The 18,489-nt window shown below is 33.8% G+C and overlaps 1 protein-coding gene and 1 long non-coding RNA gene across 11 annotated transcripts in view; one reads left to right on the top strand and one right to left on the bottom strand.

Annotated features, from left to right (window-relative positions):
* The window catches only part of ADGRL2 (adhesion G protein-coupled receptor L2), a 189,009-nt gene that overhangs the window by 113,737 nt on the left and 56,783 nt on the right, over positions 1-18,489 (top strand). The gene's annotated exons all lie outside the window — the stretch shown is intronic.
* The window catches only part of LOC125912464 (uncharacterized), a 73,753-nt gene that overhangs the window by 48,685 nt on the left and 6,579 nt on the right, over positions 1-18,489 (bottom strand). For all 3 annotated transcript variants that reach the window (XR_007454747.1, XR_007454748.1, XR_007454749.1), the window contains exon 2: positions 18,000-18,149. This is a non-coding gene — a long non-coding RNA (uncharacterized LOC125912464). The remainder of the gene's footprint in view (positions 1-17,999; positions 18,150-18,489) is intronic.

Genomic DNA, 18,489 nt, shown 5'->3' with positions numbered 1-18,489 from the left:
TTTAAATTTTGAACAAATAAAAATAGTTAATCACAGTTATAGAGAAGAGAAACGAAATTTATTAGATTTTCAAATCAAGACATAGTCACTATGTTTTCTCTGTATTTGGCTTTCTCTCCCCACTCCCCACCGAAAGCTCATAGCCAAATGCTAGTGAAATGTAATATATTGCACATTTTTTCTACCACTATAAAAAATGAACAAATTATGATTTGTAACTTCACTTAAGAATTTGTAATTCCTTTTTGTATGCAGTGCAGCGTCTTATCAGCATGTTTATTGCCAGGAAATTAAATGTATTTGTTGAAGCTTTGGAATAATTTTAGTGTCTGAAAATATACTGTTTATTACTTAATGCATTTTTATTATGTAATAAATAATAACAAAATGTAATTTTGAGTGAAATTGATAATTTTCCAGCCTAACAATCCTTTTTATTTTATTGAGATTTCTTGGTCAGTAAAAAAAAAAAAAAAAAAAAAATCCTGTGTGTTATTGGGTAGAGGGAAAAAAAATCCTTAGTCACTGTTATAGTCCAAATCCTTACTTTATTTTCTTACTAACAGTTTAGGAGCCCTGCTTTGCCTCTCAAAAGCAGGTAGCAGTTGTGAATCAGTATCGCTTATAATATATTCTATTGACTTATCAAATGAAGACAAAAATACAGCTAAGCTGTCGTTAATTGTGGCGTTGCTGATTTTTCTATATATCACATAATGAAACTGAACCTAGACCAAATTCACAAGAGCAGCAGTAACAAAAACACCAGTATCGATACACGACTTTGTACTTTGCCTAAGAAAATTATTGTGGTTAATTAGGTTTCTGATAGCATTACATATTTATTTGTCCTACAGTTCTTAAAGACCTATTTTTACTTTGCTATGTATTTTCTTGAAATAAAGCAATTAGTTACAGTTGGTGATGCTGTTTGCTATTCCACAATTAGATTTAGACCTAATATCTCTGATGTTTCTAGGAAAAGTCAGGTTTGGAAGAAATACAAAGTGAGTGATTCTGTGATCTTGATATTTGTTGCACATAACAATCAAGTGTATCATTTAACCAATGCATGTCACCGTTCTCCCAGTAGTTGTTCAAATGTCATATGCAACCAACACCAACATAGTTTTAGAACTCACCTAAGCACACTCCCCATTGCCTTAAAGAGAATATCTGAAGTGATCGTCACTCTGTGTAGGTTGTCTTGAGATTATGGCAGTGGTCTTTCTGTTCAGTTTTACAGACCAGAGATCCATCATTGTTATTGAACTCACCTGTAATGTGTGAAAATACTACTCTGTCTAAAAGTGGATTCACCATGAAGTTAATGAATCTTAAACATCAGAGCCCTTCACTTGCACAAGCTCTTCCAAGTCATTGTTAGAACCCCTAGCGGTATGCTCACAGGGTCATATGTTTTTGTAAAGTTGGCTGAAGTATGATATTTAAACACAATCTTAAGGTTTTGATTTCATTCTCTGACTTCTCTGTTACACTTCCCCTCATTTATGGTCACTTAGGAGTAGCCAAGAGCTAGTGGGATTCTGTTAAGTAGAGGTTCTGGTGGTGATAAATTCAGTTTGGGTTTAGTGGTGTATTTTTATGTGGTTTGCAGACACTCGTGTACAGTTTAGTTATTGCTGGCTATTCTGGTGAAGAAATGGCCTCTAGAATTGCTCCTATTATTCATTATATTGCCTTACTGATTGTGACATAAATGTGCAAGGCCAGATGTCATATTACAATTTGAATGTGTCCTGTGGCACCTGAAATATGTGGCAAGTGGAGGAAAAATAATGTTTGAAGTGAATGGAGCCAGAAGCTACTCTGTGGAAAACCTTTTCAGTCATTAAATGTGTAAAAAACAGTAAGTGGGGGATTTGTTTTTCATATATAACGAATCAAAGCAGAAGTTCTCTCCCTTGTATTCTGGAGGGAGTATATAGACAACAAGTCAGATGTGGTACTTACAATTATAAAAGCAACATGCTGTTCCCCTCTTTTAGTGAGTATCATATAAAATAGAATTTACCAGAATAGCTGTGTTTGTGGGACACGGGCTGTAGGAGTTCAACAGGCATGAGCATCTGTGACGTTGTAGGCGTGTACTTTGTGTATGGTGACCATCAGTAGTAAATAATAAATTTTGAGTAGCTGTTCTAGAGGAAAACCAAAACTATAGAAAGTGACAGTATGAAATTGTTATATACGAGACAATGGTAGGATTTGTGGTGAAAAAATATTAAACAAAATATGAAGGAATGCCAGCAATTAATTTATTAAAATGGTATTTCAGTTTTCTGGATTTTGTTGTGTTGGCTTTTACAAATGTGTTGTTTATTGTGATTTCTTTTCTTTTTTTCTAAATAACTATTCACTTTGGCACCTTATTTTCCACTTGAAATTTTTCTGGTTTTTATTCCCCTTAAAGTGGTACCTTTAAATTTTATAAGCTTTGGACCTCACAAAATTTTAATCTGCCCTTACCATTTTTATTTATAATGTGATGAGTTTGAGAAATTGTCAGTCCTCTACTCGACAGTCATAAGTTGATCTATATACTTCAGGACGTTTCATCGTATCTTTTTTTATTTTTATTTTTATTTTTTTCATTGTGTCTCCATTGTATTCTAAAGATTTAGAATTTGGGATGAGAATGTGAAAAATTAAAAATTTAACAAGTAAATTTATTAAGGGGCATTAATTAAATAGATAACAAAACATTAATTTATTCATTAAATAAAAGATTTAAGATTTAAAAACATTCTGATAGTTTATGTTAAGTAAATACTTTGTTTAAAACCTTTCTGTTATGATGTAGGCTAAACTAAGGGAATTTTTTTTAATTTTTTTAATTTTAATTTATTTTTGAGAGAGAGAGAGAGAGAGAGAGAGAGAGACAGAGTGTGAGCTGGGGAAGGGGCAGAGAGAGGGAGACACAGAATCTGAAGCAGGCTCCAGGCTCTGAGCTGTCAGCACAGAGCTCAATGCGGGGCCCAAACTCATGGACCAAGAGATCATGACCTGAGCTGAAGTCGGATGCTTAACCGACTGAGCCACCCAGGCACCCCTAAACTAAGGGAATTTTTTTTTTAGGCACTTTCCAAAACATCTTATTTAATTCTCAAAACATGTTACAAATGATAGATCTGAAGTTCTAAAAGTAACTTCTTGATGACTCAGTCATTTTTTTTTTTTTTTTGTAATTTAACTTTATTTTTTATATTTTAAAATTTACATCCAAATTAGTTAGTATATAGTGAAGCAATAATTTCAGGACTAGATTCCTTAATGCCCCTTACCCATTTAGCCCATCCCCCCCTCCCACAACCCCACCAGCAACCCTCAGTTTGTTCTCCATATTTATGAGTCTTAAACTAAGGGAATTTTAAGTTGAGTAAGGTTTAAACAAATTTTTAAGAAATGATACTAATGGGCTTTGCTTTTACACTTTTTTTCCATTTTCCCCACTCCCTGTATTTGGAAGTTTCCTGCACCCTCACCCCAGACTCCTATCGCAGCCAAGAATCTTATGGAGGAAAAATATGACTTTTAAGTTACTTTTCTTTAGTAATGATTTCAGGTCCATAAGATCCGTAATCAAAAAGTCTTTTAGTAAATCAAACATTTTTTTTTTCTTACTACTCTTGGAATTTTCCAAAACAATGCATCAAGAGGAGGCAAGGGAAAGTATGCCAATTTTTCTAGGACATGTTATAATTTGGTATTTTTTTTCATACATTAAATTATCTTATGACCCAGTCCTAAGATGTTCTCATTGTTAATTCATGGGATTCTGTATATATAATTTAAAAGAATGTTTATAAGTAACTTTTGAAATCTATTTGTGGGTTGTTAGGTGAATGAGACTCTACCCTTTGGAAATGTAAATAAACAGGTATGTTAGACAGAAAGATAGATAATGGTCATTACAAATACATTATCTGATAAGTTGATTTGAGACCTTTATATGTGCATTGCCATTTATTTCCACCCTTGACGAGTAGACCTTTATTAAGCTGTGATGATTACTGAATATGAAATGTAACCAAGATTATTTTTTATTCAAATATAATTTAAATATTCATCAAAGAGAAGCTATGCTTGAGACTGACAGAGACTATTAACATCAAAAAATATAATTAACTGCATTGGGTATCATGAAGCATAGTTAGCCAAATAGCCGAGAGGTCTAATTGCTCTAGAGTTTGAGAAGCAATGGTTTTATTTTATGCCGTAGCTGTGGAATTAATAGTAATGCGGTTGCCTATGTGGGCCAATTAAAAGCTGCCTGTTAAGGTTCATTGCTCTATAGGAAACCCTTTGAATATCGCTTAGTAAACAGGATTGACATGTCAGTGTGTACAAGAAGATGCAATACAATAAAATCTGTGAAAATGAGAAGTAACGTTAAAAGAACTGTTTTTGAAAACAATTCATTAAACTCTGTACAAGTACAGTGTTGTAGTGGCTGTCGTGGTGTGCCCTCGGATTCCCCATTCAGGATCAGGGACTCTTTCCCTCAGCTGCCAAGGCTGTTGCCTGCTGATGGGCTCTCTGTGAGTCCCCGCCCAGGACCGCGGGCTGAAGGGATCTTAAACCCTTCTCCCCAGAGGCAGCCCTCACCGAATGCCAAAGTACAAAGGCTTTGCCTCCTCATCTTTTGCTTCATTTTGACACAGCTCCGAAGGGCCCTCCCAATTCCAGAGCTCCCTCCCTGAGGAATTTGAGGGGCCTTTGTTGCAACTGCATTAGACTTCTCCCCAGTCCCGCTTCCCTGATAGTTCTAAGAGCTGTGAGCCTCCCAGAGATCTCTGCCTCAAATTCTGCTTCCCATGTTACCCAACCTGAGAAAGGTACTGATGATAAATATAACAAGTCCTGTCAGTGGTACTGGTTACATACATTGTAGGAATCTGGCAACTAAACATTAAAGTAGTTTTAACCACTCCCCCCAATTGCCCAATTCAAGTCTACAAGTGGCATTTTATCTTTGTCATGTGATCCTTTTTCTTTAATAAAGGTAATATGCCGACCTTTGTGGTGCTATTACGCTTTTTAGCTGAATACAAAAAGAAAGCACTCCTGATTGAACCCAAAAGATTCTGCCTTGCCCAGACTGTAGAGATTTAAAAGTGGGCATTCTCATGACACTTTGACCTTAACGAGGTTGTTGAAATGGAAAGTTGAAGGGCCAAAGATAAGAGCAGTCGCAAAGCTCTTCTCGTGTTTCTTTTCTTAATGATGATATATCAAATACACTTAATAAATTGTGATTCCTAACAAAATATGTAATGTTATGCGTTGAGTGTAGTATTTTAAGGATTAGAATACTTTTTTGCAAATAAAAATAATTCTAACACTGTAAATTATGCAACCTCAAATACAGTTTATTAAATTAAGATATCCTGTTTATCTAACTGTTATAAGACATGTAAAAAACTTAGATTAGCTTAATAGATCTTAATATGCATGAAGTAATAAGGTGTACCTTGTGCCTTTCGTCTGCAGTGATAAAGATGTTTTCCTAGGCATCCATTATTTAATATGCTTACCCTGTTTATATCTGTGGCCCAAGACTGCATGTCAGCTTTCAGCGGAGTGGCTTTGCTGCTTCACAACACACAGCCCTGTACTCCCCAGCCTGTACATGGTGTTAGCGGTATTTTAAAGCTCTTGAGTCTAACAGTTTATAGGTCACAACGAACTGAGCCTTTCAGACAAGTTACTGATAGGAAGCTAATTCCGGCTAGGAATATAACATGGAATGGAAGGCCCTGCCTTCATTGTAGTTTTTAAAAACTTACACAAACCATGTAAATCAGAAACGTTTTAATTTGGTTTCTGTCCTATGGGTATGGAACTCTGCTTGACTTCTGAAAATTGTATTTTATCTTTCATTCATCGATTTATGCTCCCAAATAATTACTGAGCTGCAGGATGTACAAGCTAATGTGCCAAACATTGTAAAGGTATTTATGAACAACCGGTAAGAATATATACTTGCAAGCCTACAGACTGATGTTTATAGAATTAATAAATTTTAGACTAAGACACAGCATTAGGCACTGCACATATTTCGGGGATTCTTAAACTGAGCGTGAACCCCTCAAAGATGTAGTCTGGTGAAGAAGATGAGATGTGTACAGAAATAAGTATGATACCAAATCTCTCAGCACAATAAACTTTCAAAACCTGATGGAGAAGGGAAAGTGATGAGCAATATCCTGAGGTGGGAAGATACACTATATGTTGAGGGAATACTGAGTAGCTCTGTTTAGGGAGTTATTCAACTTCTGACCTCACCCTCTCAAACTTTTATACTCTGAAGCATCTTACCAGCTTGCTTCTTCCTTTTGGACATTCTTAATTCTCCCCTTGTACTTAGGCTAAGGAAGAAAGGATCTTTCAAAGATTGTGTTCTTTACGTTTCTCAAAATATGGAATAGTTCTATACCATGTATTTAAAAAATACATTTTTAACCCTGTAATGTGAATATGGCAAATGACACTAGGGCTTCAGGTCCTTTGTATTAATTCTGAAACGACGACTTCATTTTTTTATAGCAGAGAACTGTAATACACAATTTCACATCCACTTCTTCATTTTCTTTTGCATAGATATTATTTGGTCTGGTTTATTTAGGGTATTACTATGCTTTCAAAATTGTAGGTATTTCTACACCTAGAATGTAATAGCATATGATGTCTTATATTGCTGTTTCTAGTGCCAGAATCACAGGTGGATATTAAATTATCGTGTCCTTCCTCCCTCCCTCCCTCCCTCCCTCCCTTCCTTCCTATTTATTTATTTCTCTATCTCTCTTTATCTGTCATCTATCTATTTATAGATAATTTCTTGCCCTTGAGACTGAATTGCAGTAAGAGGACACTTCCCTTGATCTGTGCTTTTTTAGAAAAAGAGCACTTTGGGTTAATATGCTGAATACTGAATGCTTATGAGTAGGTAGGTGTTCAGTTATCAAGAATGCCAAGAGCAATGCCTTGTTGCTTTCTTATCAGCTACTTCCTGCTGTCAGCTTGGCACTTATTTCAATAGAAAAGGATTTGCATCGAATGTAATGCCTTATTATATACAGCTAACACGGGGTTTTTAATTGTGCAAACACATGAGACTCCTGCAGTGATAGTCAATTTGATAAAAGGATTAGATTATGAATATTTTGTCATGATTAAAGATTAGTTCTGATTTATCGTAAGTAAGCCAGTGAAATTTGCCATATTATTTATCAGTCAGGTGAGACTCCATTAATTTTGAGAGTGTATGAACCACAAAGTATCCACCTCTTTATAGAGTCTCTAATGAATTCAATTATTTATATTCAGATTATAGGTATTAAGGATTGTTTTTAGCCTTCCACACCTGCTCTACTGCTAAGAGTATCCCATGAGTCTGTGGTTCCAGCTTTTTGCCTTTATTGTTTTTCATCTCTTGTCTTTCAGAACAGTTAGGTAAACATCTGTACAAAATTTCCACAGTTTTTATTAAAGAAATGACAACTAGTATGTATCAACAGGACATTTTGAGTTGTCCCTTTGATTAAAAGGAAAAAAAACCTGAATAAAAAAATAGAAGAGTGAGAATTCTAATTTAGAAAGTATTTATTGAGTGAGTACTTGTTGCTGTAAACAAGACTGGGCATTCTGGTGGATTTAAAAGAAACTTAACAACATCTAACTGGAGAGGGAAGACTAGTGTCCTAGAAATAAGACCTGATACAAATAAGTGCCCGGCACTCTTAGGGGTTGTCTGCAAAAGAATGTAAACAAAACATAACGAGTTTATCACTTAATTCTAAACATGGAACATACTTACCAAGTTAAATAAAAACTAAAATGTGAATTATACAAGAGATGACACAAAGTAGAATATTAGTTATATAGACCATTCCTGCCATAGGGAAAGGAGACAAAGATCACTTCCGGTTTGGATAATCAGGGAAGAAAGAATATTATACTGTTTGGCCAGCATAGTTTATGTGTTGGCCTTCTCTGTACCTCCTCCTTACCTGATGCTTCCTGCAAATGTGTTTGCCTCCCTCACACTTAAGTACAGGGCAACAAGTTGCTACTCTTAGACTTGTATAGAGAGCACCGCTGTGAGATGGAAAACAGCAGTTCAACGCTAGTAGCCTAGTGTCCTCAGCTCTAAAAATGTTCTGCCTCAGAGACTTAAGATCCTTCATATGGTGCTTCATATTAAGAAATAGTTCAAGATATATACATAGTAATTTCTGTGAGAAGTCTGTTCTGGTGCATCTTTCTAGATGAGCAAGAACAACATAAGGAAAACACAGATAATGGTTTTTATGGGATGCAACATTAAAACTAGATAATAAAAACATCCATACCTTTTAGAACAATTATGTAGCACTTTGTTTTCAGAATGACAGTGTTTTCCCTTTGTTGACCTTTTGGAGAAATATTAACTCTATATATCTTCTCTGCTCCAACATTAATTTATTCAATTTGTATTATTAAGATAACTACTCATTCTTTTGTGTCTCTTTTTACACAAGGCATTCCTATACATTTGTTTAAAAGCTATGTCACATATTTTACTACCAAAATATTTCATAAGTTGCATGAGTAAAATCGATTACTTTAAAATAAAAGTAATCTAAGAAAAGTGGATTTAGCTGAAAATTTTTGACGAGGAAATCATAGTAGTAAAATATGTAAAATATTTTATGCCAAAAGAATTCACTTCAGGTAAAGAATAGAAGTGTTTTCTTGCCTCTTGATTAAAAAAAAATCAAGGCACTTATATAGAATGTAGTCATTTTCATTAAGAAATGACAAAACTTTTCCTGAGTCAGTTAAATGCTTTAGCAAAAGTTATGTTTAGTCTTAAGATTTGCATAGATGGAAATTTTTTTAAAGCCACGCTATCAGAGTCTTAATATTTTATTTCTTTGCTTGCAGTTTAATTGGTATAGGAGTTCTGCGAACATTTGTTGCTGTGCTATAATCAAAGTGAGGTCTGTAAAAGCAGAAATTATATGAATTGTCAATTAGACCAGATATGTGTTTGTTTTATATGTAGAGATTTATAATACTGACCAAATGATGCCCCATCAAACATCTTGGGAAACAAAAAATGTATTTATGGCATAATTTTCTTGTTTATCAAAATCCTATCCAAACCAAGGGAGTAATCTTTAAGGTGAATTTAAAATAGCGATCACAAAAATCTAGTTTGCTCACTGTTGTCCTCTAAAACTCCTTTTAGTTGCAGGTTCTTTTGCATTATCTCAAACTCTAATCCTCTGAGCGGGTAATTAACGGACTAGAAAAGCCATTTGTGAAAAAGAAGAGCCATAAGAGTGGAAATATTTCTTCACAGAATGATCTCTAAGAAGTAAATAATTACAAAAGGAAAAGATTTGGGATGACCAATCTAAATCTGAGGATAATTAGAAGGAATAGAGTATGAAAATCGAAATGCTTGCCATGTACAACAATTCTCATATCATAACAAGACTAATTAAATATTTAGAAACCAAAAATCCCCTCACAATTTGAAGAAAAATAACCCACGACAAAAGGGTCTGCAACTTTGCAGATAATTAGCAAGGGTTATAGGAAGGAAGAACATCACAGATTGGCTCCAAGGCTCTGCAAGGTCATGTCTTATTACGCTATGTCTTTTATATGGTCTGGTAACAAGTTTCTTGCTAATTTAATCTAACTAGGGCATCCCATAGCGATTTCCCATTTCCCTTGTTAAAAATGTGATAGTTTCTGCAAGTGCAAACTGTAGTAGGTTAACATTTTTATAAATAATTGCTTTTAATTGATACAGGTCATAATAAATTTTTGAATTATTTAAAGCAGTAGTCTTGAAAATTTGGACATAGAAGCGATATTTTTTAAGTATTTCAAAATTTTATAGTTTTTATCCCCACTTAAATTATCTTATTCCTTTCATTAAGTAGTTAGACCTGATGACCCTGTGAATGAAACGTAGTCTCAGTGGCATGCTTTGTAAATAAATACTTCTTATTTTGCTAATAAAAGCAAGCACATTTATGTTGAATGTGCATTTCTGCAAACAAGAGATTTTGCACTGGATTAATAAGGCTCTGAGTGAGTCAAGCCTAATTTGCATTAAACTGACCCCAAGGTCCAGTAAAAACTGCAAGGAATTTCAGAGGTTTCTAAAACAGTAAGTTGTTTTTAGCAAGTCCGCACTGCCATTTCAAATGCTTATTTTTGTAATTAATGTGGAATTTTTGAGGATTATTTTTAAGTTTCTAAGATGCAAGTTTAACTATAAATATTAACATATGCAAACTTTCTGGTTATAATTCCTGATACAGTATTTTATTCAGACACAAAGTGATTGTGGAAGGTGTCACTTTTATTTTATTCCTGTTTTTATTGTACTCAAAAACGGAATGACGATATTCTGGACATGGGCTTAAACAGGACTTTACTGCCAAAGCTTTTGTTGACTTGCTGTGGGTTACCTGTTATTTATTTGTCTATTTATGTTACACACTGTACACTTTTTTAGTCAAATAAGTTTATGTTTATATATTGATACTACAGAAAGATATTTTGTATTTTTGCTTCTGGTTATCCAATTAATAAATTGTCTTTTTCTATACCTTTTTCTTTCAAATACAGTTGCAAAGGTTTAGTAAGAGGGGCAGTTTTGTTGCTGTTGTTGTTTTTTGAAATCAGGAATGTTTTGAAAAATTTTGAGAACACCAGCATATAGGAAACTAAATGGAATAGAAATTATTTTTTCCAAATTATGTATCCATGCATGTACTATTAATACTCAAGCATATTTTCCTAGAGATTCTAGTAGTAACTTTATTTCTATAATTTAGCTTTACCTCAGTGACTTTAAAATAGTTCTAACAAGACATATTCTGTAATGCTTCAAGTATAATATTTTAACATGCTTAAAGAATTAAATACCGTGATGGGTAGAAATCTTCTAGAATACACAAATTATTAAATAAATTATGAGAACGTAGTTATGTGACAAATGGGAACATTACTATAGAACACCTCTTCTTTTACCATAATAATTACACACCATTTGGCTTCCTAATGTTATGTTTACCTAGCAATTAGTTAGGCTCACAAATCATCATTAATAAATATTTAAAGAGAGCGAGCCCACTTTCCTTAGCTCTACATAACAGAAGTTTAGCTGCTAAAAGAGCATTGCATACAATAATAAAATAAGAGGTTTGATGTAACATTCAACTTGGTTTCCCTCTTTGATTTGTGAAAAGGATTGTCACCTTGTATCTTGGAACATAACTCCTTTTTTATCCCGTCAGTTTTCTTGAGTAAATCTGTTTGCATTGGAACTTACCTGTTCATATTATGTGCATAAAAATTTATTCTAAATGTAGACTCAAAAGGTCAGAGGGGTTCTAGTGCCTATAGTACTATACGTTCCTTGGTCTTTTGGAATTGTTAGTGCATGAAGTGATTTGGAAGCTTCTAAGGGTACTTTCTTCCTCTGCCTTTAGTCTATCTCCTAAGTGCTGTATTATTGGCCTTCATGAAACAAAATTATGTCCAAATTGACAGAATTCTCTGAGAATCAGGTTCAGCTGATTGAAGCAAAACTGGATGTGTGGTATTTATTTTCTACTAACTGTGTTTATTTACAGGCAGAAATAGCCAGGCTAACCATTCATCATTTCATTCATTCAAAAACAATTACTGAATTTCTATTAAGTGCCGGGCGTATAATCACCTCCAGAGAAAATGTATAGGCTGATAGTGTCCTTTTTCTTTTGTTTCTTTTTATTTTTTGCCCTTTGTAGAAACATAGTAACATTTCTAGATTTTTTTACTCTTGTGTATTTGAGTAAAATAAAGTTTACTTACAGACATAAGATAATGGGTTTCTTTTAGTAATTGAGACTCTCTTTTTTAATGAGAGAATGGATTTAGTCGCAGTACTTCAACTGTAGGTGTTGTATTCATTTAAAAGAAATAATCTCCCATGTGGATGTGGTTTAAACCCTTCCAGTGTGCTCTAGTGAATGTTCTGCTTATACATGGCACTTTGGAAGGGAGTGTCATCACATGATGCCCCGGTACCTTGAAAGCATTTATTTTGTCTCCAAAAAGTGAGCGGTTTTAACTAAGATAGAAGATTGCTCATGAAAGGAAACAGAGCTGTTATTGCTAGTATTTTCTAATTGAATTTAAAACGTAACAGATGCCACGAAGAGACTGAAATTGTTGAAGCAATCTTCCCTGAACCTATAGGCTCAATAAAGAATTGGACTGATTCTAGAGGATGACTCCAAATTTCAGCAAACATTAATTTTTAGTTTCTGTCATGATATACTGAGCTTTTCTGTGGAATGTTGGAGTATTTGTTCAAGTCGGTAGATTTTGCATTTTTAATCTTCCTTAGAACTGTGGTGAATAATGGCCCCTGGCAGGAGATAATGAAATTTTCTTAATTTATATTTTCAAGCAGAAGCTTCAATTGAAAATGGCATCCTATGGCCTGGAGACATAGCTCTAGTGCAAGTTTCAGGGGAGATGCAATAATAATGCAGTGCCATCGAGACAGGGAATGATGGGACAGTGAAGAAGTAATTTAAGGAAGAAAAGAGAATGTACCAAAGCTTTATTGTAGCATATCTAATGATCTGCTGAAGATTCCCAATGGTTTTTGGAGCATGACTGGAGAAACTAATGTTATCTTGCCAAAACAGAAGCCCCTGCTTAATCAGCAGAACAAGGCTATTGATTAAAACACCTCTCACAATAGATTACACATGGAATCTCATCTCCATACTTTGCACTTGGTAAAGTGTAATAATGAGCATAAGATAATCAAAAGAAGAGTAAAAGCAATTTGTTGGGCATTGTACAATTCAAGATTAGAGTTGGAAAGGAAACAAATTTGCATGAATAGTGGGCCTGCTTTTAAAGCTGTACACAGGAAATCATTTGTGTAGTGTAGGAACTACTCTGGAGCAGTAAAAGATATTCTGCCCCTTTAAGGTTTGCAAATCTGTGTCCATCTTATAGAAAGGAGTGTACTTATTATTGATGTATTTATTGTTGTTAGTAATTCATATTTGTTGAGGCATTGTGCAGAGAGTTTGCCTGCATTATCTTATCTATCCTTAAAAACAAACTTCTAAAGAAGGCTCAAAGGTTTAATACATTGCTTACAGACTCATAGTTTAAGTAAGCAGACAAACTGTAACTTAAATTGCAGGGTTTTTTCTGATTCTAAAGCCTCTGCTTCTAAACACTAATCTTCCCAAATAGCAAATGACTCCGCTTCTGAACAGAGTCAAATGATATGCTATATTGTTGTTTTTTATACTTTATTCACAGACTATAAGTAATGTGTGCATTGAGCCCTCTTTCATTCAGTTTTAAAAGATTAAGGAAGGGGCGCCTGGGTGGCGCAGTCGGTTAAGCGTCCGACTTCAGCCAGGTCACGATCTCGCGGTCCGTGAGTTCGAGCCCCGCGTCAGGCTCTGGGCTGATGGCTCGGAGCCTGGAGCCTGTTTCCGATTCTGTGTCTCCCTCTCTCTCTGCCCCTCCCCTGTTAACTCTCTTTCCCCCACCCCCCAAAAAAAAAAAAAAAAAAAAAAAAAAGATTAAGGAAAAGCAACATATTAATAGTTTGTTTGCATTATTAATATTTCATTAGTGATGACTCACTATTGTCCCCAAAATAAAAAAGATAATGTTTCTTCAAAGTACTGCTAATTTGGGCATGACAGTTTCTAAGGTAATTTCCATGTAGTAGTATGTAAATTAATGATGATACACATTTATAAAATGCCTTTTCATCAACTACACCTTTTTGTTGGCAACGTTTATCCTAATTTTAAAAATGATTGTGGGGCGCCTGGGTGGCACAGTCGGTTAAGCGTCCGACTTCAGCCAGGTCACGATCTCGCGGTCCGTGAGTTCGAGCCCCGCGTCAGGCTCTGGGCTGATGGCTCCGAGCCTGGAGCCTGTTTTCGATTCTGTGTCTCCCTCTCTCTCTCTGCCCCTCCCCCGTTCATGCTCTGTCTCTCTCTGTCCCAAAAATAAATAAAAAACGTTGAAAAAAAAATTAAAAAAAAATGATTGTGGATGCTTTGAAAGTTAATATTGAAATCTGAGAATATTGATTACATGTGGAAGGTAAAATATACAGTTTTAATACTTTAACTTTTACCATCTGCTAATTGTAATGGTTAAGAGATTCATTAGATACTTTATATTTTTCTCTTACTTATAATGCACAAACCTGAAGAATATCACTGACTTTAAATGTTACACTCTAAATTTAAAAAAAACAAATCTATCCACATACTTTTATGCATGAGAAGTAAACTAATAAAGTATTAATCTCCAAAATTATGCGGGTTCATTTTGTTAAGATTTTGAGATGTACAAATGACTTCATTCCCAAATAGAATTTTTTTTCATTTAGAGTAGAAAGACTTGCAGGAATGAATTTTAAACTGATTTTTAAAATTCAGGGTTTTTGCTCCATTAAAAGCAGCTTTACGACCTATAAAGTAGGATTTAGGATTTTCTTCATGGTAGATGATGAATTTATGATTAAAATATAAGTTTTATGAATATTAATGTAAGAAAATACTTTTATTCTGGTGTTTGAATTTGATAATGTTACAAAGCATTTATTACTGGATTTATTTTAGTTAACATGGGATTCTCAGGATGAATGTTGTACTTTGCTTTTTACATTTGTAAGAAAATTATAGGAAAAAATATTCAATATGATAGAAAGTTGCAATCTAAAATAATGTGTAGAAATAATATATAGGTGAAAATTTTGATAGAGGTTTTAAAACACTGATGTTTTTCACATCAGTGAAATTAGCTTTTTATCTATACATGCCAACTTCTGGAAATTTTCGGAAGTGTGCTTAGAATATTAAAAATGACTAAATGCTTAGAATTTGAGACAGAGTGCTTATTCTGTACCTCCACATTTATTTACTCTGTGGTGTTATTATTTGCAAGGGCTGCCTTTATGCCCCTTTAGTTCTAAAAATGATATATTGTCTTCCTGTAGTTTAGCCACGTATTAAAATTTATTTTGAGAAAGAAGTCGAAGGTTATATATAGAAAAATTTACAGTGATTACAGTGGATCTTTTTGTTGTTGTCATTCTTCATGACATCCTTCCAGGAAACATAGTGTCTTTTCATAGATTGTCAAAAATTTTATTTCCAGATTTATTTAGTGTTAGAAATTTTCATTGGCTAGCAAATATTAGGAAAAGATTATACTTGCCTTTAGTTGTTAAAAATGGGTGTACAGGTCATGTATACATGTACTTAGAAATTATACTAATATAGACCCTCCATGTTAGGAATTTATGGATAAATAACTAGTCTGCTTGCTCAAAATTGCAGCTGCTAAAACCCTTGATTCTTTTGATTAAAATTAGCAAGAGAAGAAGACATGTTAGCACTGTAAACTCTATTAAGAACTTGCTGCTTAAATTATACTCATAGCTTAATGATTTTGTTTCATTTGTAACTTAATAAGATTTATAGAGCAAAAAGCATGAGTTTCCAAATATATTTATTCAAAGTCTGACTTGTCTTAACACAGTGGTTCTCATATGTCAGAATCATTTGCAGATCTAGTTAAAAAACAGAGTGCTGGTTAGTTATTTGCCTCTGGAGTTTCCTAGTCTGTTGATCTTGGGTGGGACCTGAGCGTGTTTTTCTAACAAGTTCCCAGTTGATGCTGGTGCTCCTGGTCTAAGGACCACATTTTGAAAGTCAGTGCTTTGACTCTTTTAATTCATCTGTGCATCTTTACAAATACAAAATAAAATAAAGTAAAATAAGATCAGTTATTAAATCTGAAGTGTTTAAAATATATGTAGCACTAATTTTTTATGACAGTAATTGTATTTACTTCCAGTCGTAACTAAAAATCCACCTATTTTTTAAAAAAAAACTTTATTCTTCTGCCTTATTCTCATTCATACTTAATTTTTACGCTTCACATGTAAGAAAAGTGTAGATTTTTAACATAATGAATCCACATAGTATTACCAAAATATGCTGGTAACGTGATGGTTAATACAGCCATACCTTTACCAATAAGTCTTCTTCCGTAGGGGAAGAAGGAGAACATGATGCAGGGACTATGCCCAGGACTGAGAATACAAGCAACTGAATGCCTTTCTTTTCTTGGCTTAGTTGTACCTTTTCATTTTCATTAGAATGAAAACTTGAAGCAGAGCAGTTGGTGGGAATTTACTTTGCTTCTGTGGCTAATTGCTTTCTCTTTCCCTATCTTCTTAAATGATAGCAGTTTACAGTTTTACAATCTTACTAACAATATACTGGTTAAGGAGTTTTCAGATTTTTCTGAGTCCTAACAGCTCACATTGGAATTTTCTTTACTCTTGTGTCCCCAAACTTACTGAATTTGGAAACTTAAGGCTCTCGCTTCATTCACAAATGAATGTACATAGTGGTATTTTATTTCCATCATTTGGTCCTCTGAAAGCTTCAGTATTTTTTTTTTTTGCCATGAGGCAAGATACCGGTATGCAAATCTGATAGTTTTATACTTCTTACAGTTGTGTTCCTCTTCTTGCTAACACTTTACTGTTTTAGCCCCTAAATTTCACTTTTTCTCAAGATTAATTTCTAGTACTCCTGACGTATAAAATAAACATTTTTGACATCATGGGAAACTATGAATTTTATAAATGTATATAATTTTATTTGCAAGAACTCCATTAAGCCTCCTTACCTTCAATTTTACTTACAAATATAGCTCTATAACACTTTTTTCTGTCTTAAAGTAAGTGTTTTTGTACAATGTGATTATTAAAAGAAATTAAAATGTGGTTGATATAAATTATGGTAATTGCTTTTGACATTAATTTGAACTTATAGCTGTGGTCAGGTAACTAATGCACAAAAAGATCTGAAAAAGTAAATATGAGCAATTATTTTTCATTGTATGGTGTTGGTCTCTTTTAAACAAAATGTAATGGAAGCAGAAATACTTGTCCTTTATATACTTCTTGCAAACATCCTGTGACATTGAAAAATATGAAATAAAGATGTTTTTGGTTTCATATTGCAGTCATACTTATCTGATCATCTGGGGAAAAATGGATAATTATCAATGTTATCTTTATTTTCGAAAAATGAGATAAATTCCCAAACCCTTTGAGCTATATCCTCCTTCACGAACTTGGTCCAAAATCCTTCACACTCTTGGTCCATTTCATCCTTGAGTACAGTCCCCTTACTTTAACCATGTTTACCCAAAAACATGGCAGGATTTTGTTGAGTGGCTATAAAATGTATACCAAGGGAATATAGAAAAGAGAAGTCTAACTCATAGGGGTTTGGATTTGTTTGTTTCTTAAAGGTGTGGGAATGAGATAAAGGGAGGGTCCTTGCAGGTATGAATAAATATAAGGAAGGAAATAAAAGCACTTTAGTTTTTGATAAGGACAGGTAGTGGTTGAGTCTCTTGATCCTGGAAGATCAAGAAACTTGAACAAAGTGGTGAACTTGATTGTTGTAAAATCTAAGAAAGAGGAAAATGAACCATTAGTTGAACTATTAGATACTGATCTATTGAGGAATCTTAAATTCATCTGCTGTTTAAAATTTTAAGATATATAATTGGTTCTGTGATTCATGTTAAAATAATTCATTTACATTAAGTGGAGAATCATTGGCACGTTTCTTCAAATGATTGAACCAATTGAAGAGAAATACAGATAACAAGAGTAAAACATGATGTTGCCTAAGAATGTGACACTGCACCATTTACATTGTCCACGCTTTTGAAAATTATTTTATATGGGATATTTTTAAAAATATATGGCATACAGCATTCTAGATTAATTGTGGTAAAAGTTATCATTTGTATCTGTACAAGTAATATTACAGTTTATGTAATATTTAAGACTTTTGTTTGAAGTTTATTGTATATACCTTGACCTATAAATGTACCTGCTTGGTCCTGTAGAAGTTTTCAGGTCTTGCTGCTCTTCAGGATGAATCCACCTGGTTTGAGTTGAGATGGCTCCAAGGTGCCTGACTTAACATACCTATCCCTTTTAATGCAGTTCTCCTTCTGCTGTCCTTTAGTTAGTTGTCATGCTAACAAACAAACAAACAAACAAAACAACTGAGCCGCTTTTTCATTCTTTACTTGCCATTTTATAGTCCGGTTATTTTATGCACTGTAGACTATCTGGTATTCAAATTGTTGAATAAATTTTGTTATAATGCTCTTGTTCTGCTTGCTTGGCCTTCTTAATTTAGGTACTATCAGAAAATATAATAAAACCATGCAAACATTACATTGTGTCGAGTTGTAATCAAGTCAAATTATAAAGGGGAATAGTTCCTGCCTTTATAAAGCTTATAAAAAGAACATTTTGAGAAATTTATAGAACTCAAATGAATATCATCTTGCCTGAAATTCTACCTTAATCCT

This window comes from Panthera uncia (assembly GCF_023721935.1).
Source record: "Panthera uncia isolate 11264 chromosome C1 unlocalized genomic scaffold, Puncia_PCG_1.0 HiC_scaffold_4, whole genome shotgun sequence".
Classification (NCBI taxonomy): Eukaryota; Metazoa; Chordata; class Mammalia; order Carnivora; family Felidae; genus Panthera; species Panthera uncia.
Note: the sequence above shows the minus strand (reverse complement) of the source record. Positions and strands in the feature narration are given on the sequence as shown.